The 19,101-nt window shown below is 51.9% G+C and overlaps 8 non-coding genes across 8 annotated transcripts; all 8 read left to right on the top strand.

Annotated features, from left to right (window-relative positions):
* The first annotated feature begins 425 nt into the window (after window positions 1–425).
* LOC134135414 (5S ribosomal RNA) lies at window positions 426–544 on the top strand. The gene has a single exon (XR_009957271.1). It is a non-coding gene; the product is annotated as a 5S ribosomal RNA (ribosomal RNA).
* A 1,066-nt stretch (window positions 545–1,610) lies between these two features.
* Window positions 1,611–1,729, top strand: LOC134135415 (5S ribosomal RNA). The gene has a single exon (XR_009957272.1). It is a non-coding gene; the product is annotated as a 5S ribosomal RNA (ribosomal RNA).
* A 5,203-nt stretch (window positions 1,730–6,932) lies between these two features.
* On the top strand, window positions 6,933–7,051 carry LOC134135416 (5S ribosomal RNA). Its single transcript, XR_009957273.1, has one exon. It is a non-coding gene; the product is annotated as a 5S ribosomal RNA (ribosomal RNA).
* Window positions 7,052–8,117: 1,066 nt separating this feature from the next.
* On the top strand, window positions 8,118–8,236 carry LOC134135417 (5S ribosomal RNA). Its single transcript, XR_009957274.1, has one exon. It is a non-coding gene; the product is annotated as a 5S ribosomal RNA (ribosomal RNA).
* A 1,416-nt stretch (window positions 8,237–9,652) lies between these two features.
* Window positions 9,653–9,771, top strand: LOC134135418 (5S ribosomal RNA). Its single transcript, XR_009957275.1, has one exon. It is a non-coding gene; the product is annotated as a 5S ribosomal RNA (ribosomal RNA).
* Window positions 9,772–11,185: 1,414 nt separating this feature from the next.
* On the top strand, window positions 11,186–11,304 carry LOC134135420 (5S ribosomal RNA). Its single transcript, XR_009957277.1, has one exon. It is a non-coding gene; the product is annotated as a 5S ribosomal RNA (ribosomal RNA).
* Window positions 11,305–12,370: 1,066 nt separating this feature from the next.
* On the top strand, window positions 12,371–12,489 carry LOC134135421 (5S ribosomal RNA). The gene has a single exon (XR_009957278.1). It is a non-coding gene; the product is annotated as a 5S ribosomal RNA (ribosomal RNA).
* A 2,116-nt stretch (window positions 12,490–14,605) lies between these two features.
* Window positions 14,606–14,724, top strand: LOC134135422 (5S ribosomal RNA). Its single transcript, XR_009957279.1, has one exon. It is a non-coding gene; the product is annotated as a 5S ribosomal RNA (ribosomal RNA).
* The last annotated feature ends 4,377 nt before the right edge of the window (window positions 14,725–19,101 follow it).

Raw genomic sequence — 19,101 nt, forward strand, 5'->3', positions numbered from 1 at the left:
CCGTTGAATACCCGACGACGCGTGACAAAGACGCGTGTGTGTCTTTTAAAAGGCACCGTGGCAGGCTGAGCTTTCGCTTACGGCCATACCACCCTGAACACGCCCGATCTCGTCTGATCTCGGAAGCTAAGCAGGGTCGGGCCCCGGCCAGCGGTTTTCTTTGCGACAAGCGCACGCTGACCGTGTAGTTTTTCCGCAACCTTATTGAAAAATTGCTGATGGACTCAAGCTGCAGCATTCAAGAATTTCGGTTCATGTGTATGCGACTATGTGAAACCAAATGCTTGAGCAGAGAGAGGAGCCATCAAATTTGACGGCATCACATTTTGGCAGGTAGGACAGTGGCTGTGCCGTTGAATACCCGACGACGCGTGACAAAGACGCGTGTGTGTCTTTTAAAAGGCACCGTGGCAGGCTGAGCTTTCGCTTACGGCCATACCACCCTGAACACGCCCGATCTCGTCTGATCTCGGAAGCTAAGCAGGGTCGGGCCTGGTCAGTACTTGGATGGGAGACCGCCTGGGAATACCAGGTGCTGTAAGCTTTTTCTCCCTTTTTCTTCCTCTCCTCTTTACAAAGAGCAGGGGAATGGGCTGCCTCTTCGGGCGACTCCGACAGGAACGCTCGTGGCCCCGGCCAGCGGTTTTCTTCGCGACAAGCGCACGCTGACCGTGTAGGTTTTCCGCAACCTTATTGAAAAATTGCCGATGGACTCAAGCTGCAGCATTCAAGAATTTCGGTTCATGTGTATGCGACTATGTGAAACCAAATGCTTGAGCAGAGAGAGGAGCCATCAAATTTGACGGCATCACATTTTGGCAGGTAGGACAGTGGCTGTGCCGTTGAATACCCGACGACGCGTGACAAAGACGCGTGTGTCTTTTAAAAGGCACCGTGGCAGGCTGAGCTTTCGCTTACGGCCATACCACCCTGAACACGCCCGATCTCGTCTGATCTCGGAAGCTAAGCAGGGTCGGGCCCCGGCCAGCGGTTTTCTTCGCGACAAGCGCACGCTGACCGTGTAGGTTTTCCGCAACCTTATTGAAAAATTGCCGATGGACTCAAGCTGCAGCATTCAAGAATTTCGGTTCATGTGTATGCGACTATGTGAAACCAAATGCTTGAGCAGAGAGAGGAGCCATCAAATTTGACGGCATCACATTTTGGCAGGTAGGACAGTGGCTGTGCCGTTGAATACCCGACGACGCGTGACAAAGACGCGTGTGTCTTTTAAAAGGCACCGTGGCAGGCTGAGCTTTCGCTTACGGCCATACCACCCTGAACACGCCCGATCTCGTCTGATCTCGGAAGCTAAGCAGGGTCGGGCCCCGGCCAGCGGTTTTCTTCGCGACAAGCGCACGCTGACCGTGTAGGTTTTCCGCAACCTTATTGAAAAATTGCCGATGGACTCAAGCTGCAGCATTCAAGAATTTCGGTTCATGTGTATGTGACTATGTGAAACCAAATGCTTGAGCAGAGAGAGGAGCCATCAAATTTGACGGCATCACATTTTGGCAGGTAGGACAGTGGCTGTGCCGTTGAATACCCGACGACGCGTGACAAAGACGCGTGTGTGTCTTTTAAAAGGCACCGTGGCAGGCTGAGCTTTCGCTTACGGCCATACCACCCTGAACACGCCCGATCTCGTCTGATCTCGGAAGCTAAGCAGGGTCGGGCCTGGTCAGTACTTGGATGGGAGACCGCCTGGGAATACCAGGTGCTGTAAGCTTTTTCTCCCTTTTTCTTCCTCTCCTCTTTACAAAGAGCAGGGGAATGGGCTGCCTCTTCGGGCGACTCCGACAGGAACGCTCGTGGCCCCGGCCAGCGGTTTTCTTCGCGACAAGCGCACGCTGACCGTGTAGGTTTTCCGCAACCTTATTGAAAAATTGCCGATGGACTCAAGCTGCAGCATTCAAGAATTTCGGTTCATGTGTATGCGACTATGTGAAACCAAATGCTTGAGCAGAGAGAGGAGCCATCAAATTTGACGGCATCACATTTTGGCAGGTAGGACAGTGGCTGTGCCGTTGAATACCCGACGACGCGTGACAAAGACGCGTGTGTCTTTTAAAAGGCACCGTGGCAGGCTGAGCTTTCGCTTACGGCCATACCACCCTGAACACGCCCGATCTCGTCTGATCTCGGAAGCTAAGCAGGGTCGGGCCCCGGCCAGCGGTTTTCTTCGCGACAAGCGCACGCTGACCGTGTAGGTTTTCCGCAACCTTATTGAAAAATTGCCGATGGACTCAAGCTGCAGCATTCAAGAATTTCGGTTCATGTGTATGCGACTATGTGAAACCAAATGCTTGAGCAGAGAGAGGAGCCATCAAATTTGACGGCATCACATTTTGGCAGGTAGGACAGTGGCTGTGCCGTTGAATACCCGACGACGCGTGACAAAGACGCGTGTGTCTTTTAAAAGGCACCGTGGCAGGCTGAGCTTTCGCTTACGGCCATACCACCCTGAACACGCCCGATCTCGTCTGATCTCGGAAGCTAAGCAGGGTCGGGCCCCGGCCAGCGGTTTTCTTCGCGACAAGCGCACGCTGACCGTGTAGGTTTTCCGCAACCTTATTGAAAAATTGCCGATGGACTCAAGCTGCAGCATTCAAGAATTTCGGTTCATGTGTATGCGACTATGTGAAACCAAATGCTTGAGCAGAGAGAGGAGCCATCAAATTTGACGGCATCACATTTTGGCAGGTAGGACAGTGGCTGTGCCGTTGAATACCCGACGACGCGTGACAAAGACGCGTGTGTCTTTTAAAAGGCACCGTGGCAGGCTGAGCTTTCGCTTACGGCCATACCACCCTGAACACGCCCGATCTCGTCTGATCTCGGAAGCTAAGCAGGGTCGGGCCCCGGCCAGCGGTTTTCTTCGCGACAAGCGCACGCTGACCGTGTAGGTTTTCCGCAACCTTATTGAAAAATTGCCGATGGACTCAAGCTGCAGCATTCAAGAATTTCGGTTCATGTGTATGTGACTATGTGAAACCAAATGCTTGAGCAGAGAGAGGAGCCATCAAATTTGACGGCATCACATTTTGGCAGGTAGGACAGTGGCTGTGCCGTTGAATACCCGACGACGCGTGACAAAGACGCGTGTGTGTCTTTTAAAAGGCACCGTGGCAGGCTGAGCTTTCGCTTACGGCCATACCACCCTGAACACGCCCAGGGGAGGAGCCTGTGGAGAGGAGCTGAGTGAGACCCCAGAGCAGCTGTTCAGCTCACAGAGAGAACAAGGACAAACATTTTGAGGTAAATCCTGGTCGATTTTGTTGCAAGGACTTGAGACTGAACGAACTTCCCCCCGACAGCTTCAGCTGTCAGGGGGGGAACCTTTTTGACGGGAAACCAAGAGCAGAATGGAGGAAATGCTGGGAGAGGAGAGTGGAAGTAAGTGCGACCAGAAAGCTAAAATGAAGTCTGCAACGTATGAGAAAAAGTTAACAGTGCTGGTGGACATAGTCGGAGAAGAGAGAATAACGATGATGGGCATGCTAAGAAAAATAAAAGAGGACTGTGGAGTGGTGACAGGCTGCAGATATAAGACTCCCAAACAATACGAGGTGACAATGCAAACAAATACAGGCAAAGAACGCCTAATGGACGGAGTAATGATCGGGGAGACCAGAATTCTGGCAAGAGACATCCAAACGGACGAAATGGTGGTTTCTTTCCTCGCTCTCCCCATATACTTGGAAGACAAGGAGATAACCGAGAGGCTGAGGGAATGGGGGGTGAAGGCAGTCTCCGGGATAAGGAGGAGGATGTGGCCGGGCACCGACATTGCCGACGGGACAAGATTTGTAAAAGTCAAGTTCACAGACACAGTGAAATCACTACCGTACTCTACTAAGTTTAATGTAGAGGGAGGGGCAGAACACTTTCGGGTCATACACGACAGACAAGTGAAGGTGTGCCGACTATGCATCCAGCCGGGCCACGTGGTGAGAGACTGCCCGGAGTTTAAATGTTTCAAATGTGGCAGGAGAGGGCACTACGCACGGGAGTGCGAAGAGAACAATTGTAACACCTGCGGCATGGGAGGGATATGGTGTATGTGTGCAGAGCCCGAGACGCCTGGAGGAGAGACAAAGAGGGACTCCTGCGCCGCTGCGGACCAAAAGACCAAAGAGACGACGGAGAGAGCACAGAGAGCTGACCCGACGGGGGGAAGCGGGGAGACGACGGAGAGAGCAGAGAGTCCAGGCCCGGATCCCACAGCAGGAGCGGAAGGAGCAGGAGCAGGAGAAGTGCGGATGGAGGAGGAAGGAGAGCAGGACGGAGAGCAGCGAGAAGGAGAGGCGCAGGACGGTGATGAGGCGACAACGATGGAAGGAGAGGGGGAAACGGAGACTGTCAACGGAAGGGAGAGAGAGGGAGAGGCAGGAGCCAGAGAGATGGGCGGGGGAGAAAGTGAGGCAAAGAGGGAAGGGGTAGGAGGGCGGGGAACGAGTGAGGGTGCTGAGGAGCTGCAGAGTGGGATGGAGTGGGAAGGCTCTGATACGTCCCTGAGTGAGGGAGATGTCATGGAGAAAGTGGGTGAGGTGAGGAAAAGGACACAAACCACGAGAAAGAGTAAAAGATTGGGGCAAATGAAAAAGAAAGCAGCTAGATGATGCTGGTGTGCGAAGCTGGCATTATATGCCTACAAGAGACTCATTGGGACAATATTTGTGCGAGAGAGACTGAGAGAGGGGGCGATCGGTGGGATGCATGTGAATAATGGGGGAGATAAATCCAGGGGGTGGTAATCCCAGTGAATGCGAATGTTAGAAAGTGTGTAGATGTTGGGGAAGGGAGAATGAATGGGATTTAATTTATTATGGAAAGACATGTAAGCATGATAAACAAAGATGTCAATAAGGATGTGTTTAACAGTGGGTTAATTAAGGGGAGCACCTTTCTTAGGGAAAAAGAAGATGGAGAACTCCTGCTGCACTTTGGATGAAAGAAAAAAATGTGTTAAATTAAACTGTGCGCAACGTGTTTGACTATGTATGTAAATGACTGGAAAATGTGATTGAAAATGATTTTTTGATAATAAAAAAAAAAAAAAAAAAAAAAAACACGCCCGATCTCGTCTGATCTCGGAAGCTAAGCAGGGTCGGGCCTGGTCAGTACTTGGATGGGAGACCGCCTGGGAATACCAGGTGCTGTAAGCTTTTTCTCCCTTTTTCTTCCTCTCCTCTTTACAAAGAGCAGGGGAATGGGCTGCCTCTTCGGGCGACTCCGACAGGAACGCTCGTGGCCCCGGCCAGCGGTTTTCTTCGCGACAAGCGCACGCTGACCGTGTAGGTTTTCCGCAACCTTATTGAAAAATTGCCGATGGACTCAAGCTGCAGCATTCAAGAATTTCGGTTCATGTGTATGCGACTATGTGAAACCAAATGCTTGAGCAGAGAGAGGAGCCATCAAATTTGACGGCATCACATTTTGGCAGGTAGGACAGTGGCTGTGCCGTTGAATACCCGACGACGCGTGACAAAGACGCGTGTGTCTTTTAAAAGGCACCGTGGCAGGCTGAGCTTTCGCTTACGGCCATACCACCCTGAACACGCCCGATCTCGTCTGATCTCGGAAGCTAAGCAGGGTCGGGCCCCGGCCAGCGGTTTTCTTCGCGACAAGCGCACGCTGACCGTGTAGGTTTTCCGCAACCTTATTGAAAAATTGCCGATGGACTCAAGCTGCAGCATTCAAGAATTTCGGTTCATGTGTATGCGACTATGTGAAACCAAATGCTTGAGCAGAGAGAGGAGCCATCAAATTTGACGGCATCACATTTTGGCAGGTAGGACAGTGGCTGTGCCGTTGAATACCCGACGACGCGTGACAAAGACGCGTGTGTCTTTTAAAAGGCACCGTGGCAGGCTGAGCTTTCGCTTACGGCCATACCACCCTGAACACGCCCGATCTCGTCTGATCTCGGAAGCTAAGCAGGGTCGGGCCCCGGCCAGCGGTTTTCTTCGCGACAAGCGCACGCTGACCGTGTAGGTTTTCCGCAACCTTATTGAAAAATTGCCGATGGACTCAAGCTGCAGCATTCAAGAATTTCGGTTCATGTGTATGCGACTATGTGAAACCAAATGCTTGAGCAGAGAGAGGAGCCATCAAATTTGACGGCATCACATTTTGGCAGGTAGGACAGTGGCTGTGCCGTTGAATACCCGACGACGCGTGACAAAGACGCGTGTGTCTTTTAAAAGGCACCGTGGCAGGCTGAGCTTTCGCTTACGGCCATACCACCCTGAACACGCCCGATCTCGTCTGATCTCGGAAGCTAAGCAGGGTCGGGCCCCGGCCAGCGGTTTTCTTCGCGACAAGCGCACGCTGACCGTGTAGGTTTTCCGCAACCTTATTGAAAAATTGCCGATGGACTCAAGCTGCAGCATTCAAGAATTTCGGTTCATGTGTATGCGACTATGTGAAACCAAATGCTTGAGCAGAGAGAGGAGCCATCAAATTTGACGGCATCACATTTTGGCAGGTAGGACAGTGGCTGTGCCGTTGAATACCCGACGACGCGTGACAAAGACGCGTGTGTGTCTTTTAAAAGGCACCGTGGCAGGCTGAGCTTTCGCTTACGGCCATACCACCCTGAACACGCCCGATCTCGTCTGATCTCGGAAGCTAAGCAGGGTCGGGCCCCGGCCAGCGGTTTTCTTTGCGACAAGCGCACGCTGACCGTGTAGTTTTTCCGCAACCTTATTGAAAAATTGCTGATGGACTCAAGCTGCAGCATTCAAGAATTTCGGTTCATGTGTATGCGACTATGTGAAACCAAATGCTTGAGCAGAGAGAGGAGCCATCAAATTTGACGGCATCACATTTTGGCAGGTAGGACAGTGGCTGTGCCGTTGAATACCCGACGACGCGTGACAAAGACGCGTGTGTGTCTTTTAAAAGGCACCGTGGCAGGCTGAGCTTTCGCTTACGGCCATACCACCCTGAACACGCCCGATCTCGTCTGATCTCGGAAGCTAAGCAGGGTCGGGCCTGGTCAGTACTTGGATGGGAGACCGCCTGGGAATACCAGGTGCTGTAAGCTTTTTCTCCCTTTTTCTTCCTCTCCTCTTTACAAAGAGCAGGGGAATGGGCTGCCTCTTCGGGCGACTCCGACAGGAACGCTCGTGGCCCCGGCCAGCGGTTTTCTTCGCGACAAGCGCACGCTGACCGTGTAGGTTTTCCGCAACCTTATTGAAAAATTGCCGATGGACTCAAGCTGCAGCATTCAAGAATTTCGGTTCATGTGTATGCGACTATGTGAAACCAAATGCTTGAGCAGAGAGAGGAGCCATCAAATTTGACGGCATCACATTTTGGCAGGTAGGACAGTGGCTGTGCCGTTGAATACCCGACGACGCGTGACAAAGACGCGTGTGTCTTTTAAAAGGCACCGTGGCAGGCTGAGCTTTCGCTTACGGCCATACCACCCTGAACACGCCCGATCTCGTCTGATCTCGGAAGCTAAGCAGGGTCGGGCCCCGGCCAGCGGTTTTCTTCGCGACAAGCGCACGCTGACCGTGTAGGTTTTCCGCAACCTTATTGAAAAATTGCCGATGGACTCAAGCTGCAGCATTCAAGAATTTCGGTTCATGTGTATGCGACTATGTGAAACCAAATGCTTGAGCAGAGAGAGGAGCCATCAAATTTGACGGCATCACATTTTGGCAGGTAGGACAGTGGCTGTGCCGTTGAATACCCGACGACGCGTGACAAAGACGCGTGTGTCTTTTAAAAGGCACCGTGGCAGGCTGAGCTTTCGCTTACGGCCATACCACCCTGAACACGCCCGATCTCGTCTGATCTCGGAAGCTAAGCAGGGTCGGGCCCCGGCCAGCGGTTTTCTTCGCGACAAGCGCACGCTGACCGTGTAGGTTTTCCGCAACCTTATTGAAAAATTGCCGATGGACTCAAGCTGCAGCATTCAAGAATTTCGGTTCATGTGTATGTGACTATGTGAAACCAAATGCTTGAGCAGAGAGAGGAGCCATCAAATTTGACGGCATCACATTTTGGCAGGTAGGACAGTGGCTGTGCCGTTGAATACCCGACGACGCGTGACAAAGACGCGTGTGTGTCTTTTAAAAGGCACCGTGGCAGGCTGAGCTTTCGCTTACGGCCATACCACCCTGAACACGCCCGATCTCGTCTGATCTCGGAAGCTAAGCAGGGTCGGGCCTGGTCAGTACTTGGATGGGAGACCGCCTGGGAATACCAGGTGCTGTAAGCTTTTTCTCCCTTTTTCTTCCTCTCCTCTTTACAAAGAGCAGGGGAATGGGCTGCCTCTTCGGGCGACTCCGACAGGAACGCTCGTGGCCCCGGCCAGCGGTTTTCTTCGCGACAAGCGCACGCTGACCGTGTAGGTTTTCCGCAACCTTATTGAAAAATTGCCGATGGACTCAAGCTGCAGCATTCAAGAATTTCGGTTCATGTGTATGCGACTATGTGAAACCAAATGCTTGAGCAGAGAGAGGAGCCATCAAATTTGACGGCATCACATTTTGGCAGGTAGGACAGTGGCTGTGCCGTTGAATACCCGACGACGCGTGACAAAGACGCGTGTGTCTTTTAAAAGGCACCGTGGCAGGCTGAGCTTTCGCTTACGGCCATACCACCCTGAACACGCCCGATCTCGTCTGATCTCGGAAGCTAAGCAGGGTCGGGCCCCGGCCAGCGGTTTTCTTCGCGACAAGCGCACGCTGACCGTGTAGGTTTTCCGCAACCTTATTGAAAAATTGCCGATGGACTCAAGCTGCAGCATTCAAGAATTTCGGTTCATGTGTATGCGACTATGTGAAACCAAATGCTTGAGCAGAGAGAGGAGCCATCAAATTTGACGGCATCACATTTTGGCAGGTAGGACAGTGGCTGTGCCGTTGAATACCCGACGACGCGTGACAAAGACGCGTGTGTCTTTTAAAAGGCACCGTGGCAGGCTGAGCTTTCGCTTACGGCCATACCACCCTGAACACGCCCGATCTCGTCTGATCTCGGAAGCTAAGCAGGGTCGGGCCCCGGCCAGCGGTTTTCTTCGCGACAAGCGCACGCTGACCGTGTAGGTTTTCCGCAACCTTATTGAAAAATTGCCGATGGACTCAAGCTGCAGCATTCAAGAATTTCGGTTCATGTGTATGCGACTATGTGAAACCAAATGCTTGAGCAGAGAGAGGAGCCATCAAATTTGACGGCATCACATTTTGGCAGGTAGGACAGTGGCTGTGCCGTTGAATACCCGACGACGCGTGACAAAGACGCGTGTGTGTCTTTTAAAAGGCACCGTGGCAGGCTGAGCTTTCGCTTACGGCCATACCACCCTGAACACGCCCGATCTCGTCTGATCTCGGAAGCTAAGCAGGGTCGGGCCCCGGCCAGCGGTTTTCTTTGCGACAAGCGCACGCTGACCGTGTAGTTTTTCCGCAACCTTATTGAAAAATTGCTGATGGACTCAAGCTGCAGCATTCAAGAATTTCGGTTCATGTGTATGCGACTATGTGAAACCAAATGCTTGAGCAGAGAGAGGAGCCATCAAATTTGACGGCATCACATTTTGGCAGGTAGGACAGTGGCTGTGCCGTTGAATACCCGACGACGCGTGACAAAGACGCGTGTGTGTCTTTTAAAAGGCACCGTGGCAGGCTGAGCTTTCGCTTACGGCCATACCACCCTGAACACGCCCGATCTCGTCTGATCTCGGAAGCTAAGCAGGGTCGGGCCTGGTCAGTACTTGGATGGGAGACCGCCTGGGAATACCAGGTGCTGTAAGCTTTTTCTCCCTTTTTCTTCCTCTCCTCTTTACAAAGAGCAGGGGAATGGGCTGCCTCTTCGGGCGACTCCGACAGGAACGCTCGTGGCCCCGGCCAGCGGTTTTCTTCGCGACAAGCGCACGCTGACCGTGTAGGTTTTCCGCAACCTTATTGAAAAATTGCCGATGGACTCAAGCTGCAGCATTCAAGAATTTCGGTTCATGTGTATGCGACTATGTGAAACCAAATGCTTGAGCAGAGAGAGGAGCCATCAAATTTGACGGCATCACATTTTGGCAGGTAGGACAGTGGCTGTGCCGTTGAATACCCGACGACGCGTGACAAAGACGCGTGTGTCTTTTAAAAGGCACCGTGGCAGGCTGAGCTTTCGCTTACGGCCATACCACCCTGAACACGCCCGATCTCGTCTGATCTCGGAAGCTAAGCAGGGTCGGGCCCCGGCCAGCGGTTTTCTTCGCGACAAGCGCACGCTGACCGTGTAGGTTTTCCGCAACCTTATTGAAAAATTGCCGATGGACTCAAGCTGCAGCATTCAAGAATTTCGGTTCATGTGTATGCGACTATGTGAAACCAAATGCTTGAGCAGAGAGAGGAGCCATCAAATTTGACGGCATCACATTTTGGCAGGTAGGACAGTGGCTGTGCCGTTGAATACCCGACGACGCGTGACAAAGACGCGTGTGTCTTTTAAAAGGCACCGTGGCAGGCTGAGCTTTCGCTTACGGCCATACCACCCTGAACACGCCCGATCTCGTCTGATCTCGGAAGCTAAGCAGGGTCGGGCCCCGGCCAGCGGTTTTCTTCGCGACAAGCGCACGCTGACCGTGTAGGTTTTCCGCAACCTTATTGAAAAATTGCCGATGGACTCAAGCTGCAGCATTCAAGAATTTCGGTTCATGTGTATGCGACTATGTGAAACCAAATGCTTGAGCAGAGAGAGGAGCCATCAAATTTGACGGCATCACATTTTGGCAGGTAGGACAGTGGCTGTGCCGTTGAATACCCGACGACGCGTGACAAAGACGCGTGTGTCTTTTAAAAGGCACCGTGGCAGGCTGAGCTTTCGCTTACGGCCATACCACCCTGAACACGCCCGATCTCGTCTGATCTCGGAAGCTAAGCAGGGTCGGGCCCCGGCCAGCGGTTTTCTTCGCGACAAGCGCACGCTGACCGTGTAGGTTTTCCGCAACCTTATTGAAAAATTGCCGATGGACTCAAGCTGCAGCATTCAAGAATTTCGGTTCATGTGTATGTGACTATGTGAAACCAAATGCTTGAGCAGAGAGAGGAGCCATCAAATTTGACGGCATCACATTTTGGCAGGTAGGACAGTGGCTGTGCCGTTGAATACCCGACGACGCGTGACAAAGACGCGTGTGTGTCTTTTAAAAGGCACCGTGGCAGGCTGAGCTTTCGCTTACGGCCATACCACCCTGAACACGCCCGATCTCGTCTGATCTCGGAAGCTAAGCAGGGTCGGGCCTGGTCAGTACTTGGATGGGAGACCGCCTGGGAATACCAGGTGCTGTAAGCTTTTTCTCCCTTTTTCTTCCTCTCCTCTTTACAAAGAGCAGGGGAATGGGCTGCCTCTTCGGGCGACTCCGACAGGAACGCTCGTGGCCCCGGCCAGCGGTTTTCTTCGCGACAAGCGCACGCTGACCGTGTAGGTTTTCCGCAACCTTATTGAAAAATTGCCGATGGACTCAAGCTGCAGCATTCAAGAATTTCGGTTCATGTGTATGCGACTATGTGAAACCAAATGCTTGAGCAGAGAGAGGAGCCATCAAATTTGACGGCATCACATTTTGGCAGGTAGGACAGTGGCTGTGCCGTTGAATACCCGACGACGCGTGACAAAGACGCGTGTGTCTTTTAAAAGGCACCGTGGCAGGCTGAGCTTTCGCTTACGGCCATACCACCCTGAACACGCCCGATCTCGTCTGATCTCGGAAGCTAAGCAGGGTCGGGCCCCGGCCAGCGGTTTTCTTCGCGACAAGCGCACGCTGACCGTGTAGGTTTTCCGCAACCTTATTGAAAAATTGCCGATGGACTCAAGCTGCAGCATTCAAGAATTTCGGTTCATGTGTATGCGACTATGTGAAACCAAATGCTTGAGCAGAGAGAGGAGCCATCAAATTTGACGGCATCACATTTTGGCAGGTAGGACAGTGGCTGTGCCGTTGAATACCCGACGACGCGTGACAAAGACGCGTGTGTCTTTTAAAAGGCACCGTGGCAGGCTGAGCTTTCGCTTACGGCCATACCACCCTGAACACGCCCGATCTCGTCTGATCTCGGAAGCTAAGCAGGGTCGGGCCCCGGCCAGCGGTTTTCTTCGCGACAAGCGCACGCTGACCGTGTAGGTTTTCCGCAACCTTATTGAAAAATTGCCGATGGACTCAAGCTGCAGCATTCAAGAATTTCGGTTCATGTGTATGTGACTATGTGAAACCAAATGCTTGAGCAGAGAGAGGAGCCATCAAATTTGACGGCATCACATTTTGGCAGGTAGGACAGTGGCTGTGCCGTTGAATACCCGACGACGCGTGACAAAGACGCGTGTGTGTCTTTTAAAAGGCACCGTGGCAGGCTGAGCTTTCGCTTACGGCCATACCACCCTGAACACGCCCGATCTCGTCTGATCTCGGAAGCTAAGCAGGGTCGGGCCTGGTCAGTACTTGGATGGGAGACCGCCTGGGAATACCAGGTGCTGTAAGCTTTTTCTCCCTTTTTCTTCCTCTCCTCTTTACAAAGAGCAGGGGAATGGGCTGCCTCTTCGGGCGACTCCGACAGGAACGCTCGTGGCCCCGGCCAGCGGTTTTCTTCGCGACAAGCGCACGCTGACCGTGTAGGTTTTCCGCAACCTTATTGAAAAATTGCCGATGGACTCAAGCTGCAGCATTCAAGAATTTCGGTTCATGTGTATGCGACTATGTGAAACCAAATGCTTGAGCAGAGAGAGGAGCCATCAAATTTGACGGCATCACATTTTGGCAGGTAGGACAGTGGCTGTGCCGTTGAATACCCGACGACGCGTGACAAAGACGCGTGTGTCTTTTAAAAGGCACCGTGGCAGGCTGAGCTTTCGCTTACGGCCATACCACCCTGAACACGCCCGATCTCGTCTGATCTCGGAAGCTAAGCAGGGTCGGGCCCCGGCCAGCGGTTTTCTTCGCGACAAGCGCACGCTGACCGTGTAGGTTTTCCGCAACCTTATTGAAAAATTGCCGATGGACTCAAGCTGCAGCATTCAAGAATTTCGGTTCATGTGTATGCGACTATGTGAAACCAAATGCTTGAGCAGAGAGAGGAGCCATCAAATTTGACGGCATCACATTTTGGCAGGTAGGACAGTGGCTGTGCCGTTGAATACCCGACGACGCGTGACAAAGACGCGTGTGTCTTTTAAAAGGCACCGTGGCAGGCTGAGCTTTCGCTTACGGCCATACCACCCTGAACACGCCCGATCTCGTCTGATCTCGGAAGCTAAGCAGGGTCGGGCCCCGGCCAGCGGTTTTCTTCGCGACAAGCGCACGCTGACCGTGTAGGTTTTCCGCAACCTTATTGAAAAATTGCCGATGGACTCAAGCTGCAGCATTCAAGAATTTCGGTTCATGTGTATGCGACTATGTGAAACCAAATGCTTGAGCAGAGAGAGGAGCCATCAAATTTGACGGCATCACATTTTGGCAGGTAGGACAGTGGCTGTGCCGTTGAATACCCGACGACGCGTGACAAAGACGCGTGTGTGTCTTTTAAAAGGCACCGTGGCAGGCTGAGCTTTCGCTTACGGCCATACCACCCTGAACACGCCCGATCTCGTCTGATCTCGGAAGCTAAGCAGGGTCGGGCCCCGGCCAGCGGTTTTCTTCGCGACAAGCGCACGCTGACCGTGTAGGTTTTCCGCAACCTTATTGAAAAATTGCCGATGGACTCAAGCTGCAGCATTCAAGAATTTCGGTTCATGTGTATGCGACTATGTGAAACCAAATGCTTGAGCAGAGAGAGGAGCCATCAAATTTGACGGCATCACATTTTGGCAGGTAGGACAGTGGCTGTGCCGTTGAATACCCGACGACGCGTGACAAAGACGCGTGTGTGTCTTTTAAAAGGCACCGTGGCAGGCTGAGCTTTCGCTTACGGCCATACCACCCTGAACACGCCCGATCTCGTCTGATCTCGGAAGCTAAGCAGGGTCGGGCCCCGGCCAGCGGTTTTCTTCGCGACAAGCGCACGCTGACCGTGTAGTTTTTCCGCAACCTTATTGAAAAATTGCCGATGGACTCAAGCTGCAGCATTCAAGAATTTCGGTTCATGTGTATGCGACTATGTGAAACCAAATGCTTGAGCAGAGAGAGGAGCCATCAAATTTGACGGCATCACATTTTGGCAGGTAGGACAGTGGCTGTGCCGTTGAATACCCGACGACGCGTGACAAAGACGCGTGTGTGTCTTTTAAAAGGCACCGTGGCAGGCTGAGCTTTCGCTTACGGCCATACCACCCTGAACACGCCCGATCTCGTCTGATCTCGGAAGCTAAGCAGGGTCGGGCCCCGGCCAGCGGTTTTCTTCGCGACAAGCGCACGCTGACCGTGTAGGTTTTCCGCAACCTTATTGAAAAATTGCCGATGGACTCAAGCTGCAGCATTCAAGAATTTCGGTTCATGTGTATGCGACTATGTGAAACCAAATGCTTGAGCAGAGAGAGGAGCCATCAAATTTGACGGCATCACATTTTGGCAGGTAGGACAGTGGCTGTGCCGTTGAATACCCGACGACGCGTGACAAAGACGCGTGTGTGTCTTTTAAAAGGCACCGTGGCAGGCTGAGCTTTCGCTTACGGCCATACCACCCTGAACACGCCCGATCTCGTCTGATCTCGGAAGCTAAGCAGGGTCGGGCCTGGTCAGTACTTGGATGGGAGACCGCCTGGGAATACCAGGTGCTGTAAGCTTTTTCTCCCTTTTTCTTCCTCTCCTCTTTACAAAGAGCAGGGGAATGGGCTGCCTCTTCGGGCGACTCCGACAGGAACGCTCGTGGCCCCGGCCAGCGGTTTTCTTCGCGACAAGCGCACGCTGACCGTGTAGTTTTTCCGCAACCTTATTGAAAAATTGCCGATGGACTCAAGCTGCAGCATTCAAGAATTTCGGTTCATGTGTATGCGACTATGTGAAACCAAATGCTTGAGCAGAGAGAGGAGCCATCAAATTTGACGGCATCACATTTTGGCAGGTAGGACAGTGGCTGTGCCGTTGAATACCCGACGACGCGTGACAAAGACGCGTGTGTGTCTTTTAAAAGGCACCGTGGCAGGCTGAGCTTTCGCTTACGGCCATACCACCCTGAACACGCCCAGGGGAGGAGCCTGTGGAGAGGAGCTGAGTGAGACCCCAGAGCAGCTGTTCAGCTCACAGAGAGAACAAGGACAAACATTTTGAGGTAAATCCTGGTCGATTTTGTTGCAAGGACTTGAGACTGAACGAACTTCCCCCCGACAGCTTCAGCTGTCAGGGGGGGAACCTTTTTGACGGGAAACCAAGAGCAGAATGGAGGAAATGCTGGGAGAGGAGAGTGGAAGTAAGTGCGACCAGAAAGCTAAAATGAAGTCTGCAACGTATGAGAAAAAGTTAACAGTGCTGGTGGACATAGTCGGAGAAGAGAGAATAACGATGATGGGCATGCTAAGAAAAATAAAAGAGGACTGTGGAGTGGTGACAGGCTGCAGATATAAGACTCCCAAACAATACGAGGTGACAATGCAAACAAATACAGGCAAAGAACGCCTAATGGACGGAGTAATGATCGGGGAGACCAGAATTCTGGCAAGAGACATCCAAACGGACGAAATGGTGGTTTCTTTCCTCGCTCTCCCCATATACTTGGAAGACAAGGAGATAACCGAGAGGCTGAGGGAATGGGGGGTGAAGGCAGTCTCCGGGATAAGGAGGAGGATGTGGCCGGGCACCGACATTGCCGACGGGACAAGATTTGTAAAAGTCAAGTTCACAGACACAGTGAAATCACTACCGTACTCTACTAAGTTTAATGTAGAGGGAGGGGCAGAACACTTTCGGGTCATACACGACAGACAAGTGAAGGTGTGCCGACTATGCATCCAGCCGGGCCACGTGGTGAGAGACTGCCCGGAGTTTAAATGTTTCAAATGTGGCAGGAGAGGGCACTACGCACGGGAGTGCGAAGAGAACAATTGTAACACCTGCGGCATGGGAGGGATATGGTGTATGTGTGCAGAGCCCGAGACGCCTGGAGGAGAGACAAAGAGGGACTCCTGCGCCGCTGCGGACCAAAAGACCAAAGAGACGACGGAGAGAGCACAGAGAGCTGACCCGACGGGGGGAAGCGGGGAGACGACGGAGAGAGCAGAGAGTCCAGGCCCGGATCCCACAGCAGGAGCGGAAGGAGCAGGAGCAGGAGAAGTGCGGATGGAGGAGGAAGGAGAGCAGGACGGAGAGCAGCGAGAAGGAGAGGCGCAGGACGGTGATGAGGCGACAACGATGGAAGGAGAGGGGGAAACGGAGACTGTCAACGGAAGGGAGAGAGAGGGAGAGGCAGGAGCCAGAGAGATGGGCGGGGGAGAAAGTGAGGCAAAGAGGGAAGGGGTAGGAGGGCGGGGAACGAGTGAGGGTGCTGAGGAGCTGCAGAGTGGGATGGAGTGGGAAGGCTCTGATACGTCCCTGAGTGAGGGAGATGTCATGGAGAAAGTGGGTGAGGTGAGGAAAAGGACACAAACCACGAGAAAGAGTAAAAGATTGGGGCAAATGAAAAAGAAAGCAGCTAGATGATGCTGGTGTGCGAAGCTGGCATTATATGCCTACAAGAGACTCATTGGGACAATATTTGTGCGAGAGAGACGGAGAGAGGGGGCGATCGGTGGGATGCATGTGAATAATGGGGGAGATAAATCCAGGGGGTGGTAATCCCAGTGAATGCGAATGTTAGAAAGTGTGTAGATGTTGGGGAAGGGAGAATGAATGGGATTTAATTTATTATGGAAAGACATGTAAGCATGATAAACAAAGATGTCAATAAGGATGTGTTTAACAGTGGGTTAATTAAGGGGAGCACCTTTCTTAGGGAAAAAGAAGATGGAGAACTCCTGCTGCACTTTGGATGAAAGAAAAAAATGTGTTAAATTAAACTGTGCGCAACGTGTTTGACTATGTATGTAAATGACTGGAAAATGTGATTGAAAATGATTTTTTGATAATAAAAAAAAAAAAAAAAAAAAAAAAAAAAAAAAAAAAAAAACACGCCCGATCTCGTCTGATCTCGGAAGCTAAGCAGGGTCGGGCCTGGTCAGTACTTGGATGGGAGACCGCCTGGGAATACCAGGTGCTGTAAGCTTTTTCTTCCTCTCCTCTTTACAAAGAGCAGGGGAATGGGCTGCCTCTTCGGGCGACTCCGACAGGAACGCTCGTGGCCCCGGCCAGCGGCATCACATTTTGGCAGGTAGGACAGTGGCTGTGCCATTAAATACCCGACGACACGTGACACGGACGCATGTGTGTATTTTAAAAGGCACCTTGGCAGGCTGTGCTTTCCCTTACGACCATACCACCCTGAACATGCCTTCCCGGAAGTCAGGTGCGAGTTGTGAGCAGTGAGAGGTAGCAGTAAAAAGTTTGATCAGTTATATCTCCCCAGTTTGTCGCAGACAGTGTGTACAGTCGGAGTGTTACACAGCAGAACTGACCCCCTCCGACAGCCCGGCTGTTTGGGGGAACCCGTTCCTTGTGAGGAAAGTTACGGATTGACCGCATTGGCTAGCGAAAAAGTACCGGAGATGAGACGCACCAAACAGAACACGGACAATGGACGAAACGAAAAAATGAACTATGTAAAAAAGTTAACGCTGAATGTGAAGATTGAAGGGAATGACAGAGTGACGATGATGGAGCTGCTCCGGAAAGTGAAGGAGGAGTGCGGTGAGGTGATTGGATGGAGGTACAAGAACCCAAAGAACTATGAGCTAACCATGCGAACCGAAGAAGGGAAGGTGAAGCTGATGGACGGTCTGAGAATCCAGAACAACATGGTTACGGCAAGTAAAAATCAACAAAGACGAGATGGTGGTGTCATTTATAAACTTGCCGATATGCATCGGCGATGAAACAATAATAAGGAAACTATTGGACTGGGGAGTGACCCCGGTATCAAGTATTGGGAGACGGGTGTGGCCGGGAACCGAGATAGCAGACGGGACCAGATACATGCAAGTCAGATTCACAATGACAGTCAAATCGCTCCTGTATTCGGCTAAGTTTGAGACGGCAGGAGGAGCCGAACACTTCAGAGTTATATATGACAGGCAGATAAAAGTCTGCCGACTCTGCATACAACCGGGACATATAGTCAGAGACTGCCCGGACTTCACGTGCTTCAAGTGTGGCCAGCAAGGTCATTACGCCAGAGAGTGCGTGGAGATGCAACAGAACAGCGCTCTGCAAACCGCGGACCCAGTTCAACACAAAATAACCTTTCCAACTGAAAACAAACATGGACTAATTAAAGGGGAATGGTTGATGGGAGATCTGGAACAGGTGTGGTGATTTGATGAGGGGAACCAGGTGTGCACATCTGTGAAGTGGGAGAATGGAAACAGAAGGGGGAGACAGAACAACTACACAAAAAAGAACACAATACCTGTAGACCCATACAAAGAGCACTGTACGTAACAAGGATTTAAGAATTTTGTTTCATGTGTATACAACTATGTGTAACCAAATTCTTGAGCAGAGAGAGGACCCATCAAATATGACGGCATCACATTTTGGCAGGTAGGACAGAGGATGTGCCATTAAATACCAGACGACACGTGACAAAGTATGTGTATGTGTGTGTATTTTAAAAGGCGTGTGTGTATTTTAAAAGGCACTTTGGCTGGCTGTGCTTTTGCTTACGGCCATACCACCCTGAACATGCCCCCTCGGAAGTCAGTTGTGAGTAGTGAGAGCTGGCAGCAAAAGTTTGACAGTTCGACCGGTATATTACCCCAGTTTGGGTAGACAGTGCGTAAAGGCGGAGAGTCTCACAGCAGAACCGACCCCCCCGACTGTTTGGGGGCACCCTTCCTTGTGAAGGAAGTTACGGATTGACCGCATGGCTAGCGAAAATGGACTGGAGATGAGGCGCACCAAACAGAACACGGATGACGGACGAGAGGACAAAATAAACTATGAAAAAAAGTTAACACTGAATGTGGAGATCGAAGGGGACGATAGAGTGACGATGATGGAGCTGCTACGGAAAGTGAAGAAGGAGTGCGGTGAGGTGGTCGGATGCAGATACAAGACCCCCAAGAACTATGAGC

Source organism: Pungitius pungitius, chromosome 13 (genome assembly GCF_949316345.1).
Source record: "Pungitius pungitius chromosome 13, fPunPun2.1, whole genome shotgun sequence".
Lineage (NCBI taxonomy): Eukaryota > Metazoa > Chordata > Actinopteri > Perciformes > Gasterosteidae > Pungitius > Pungitius pungitius.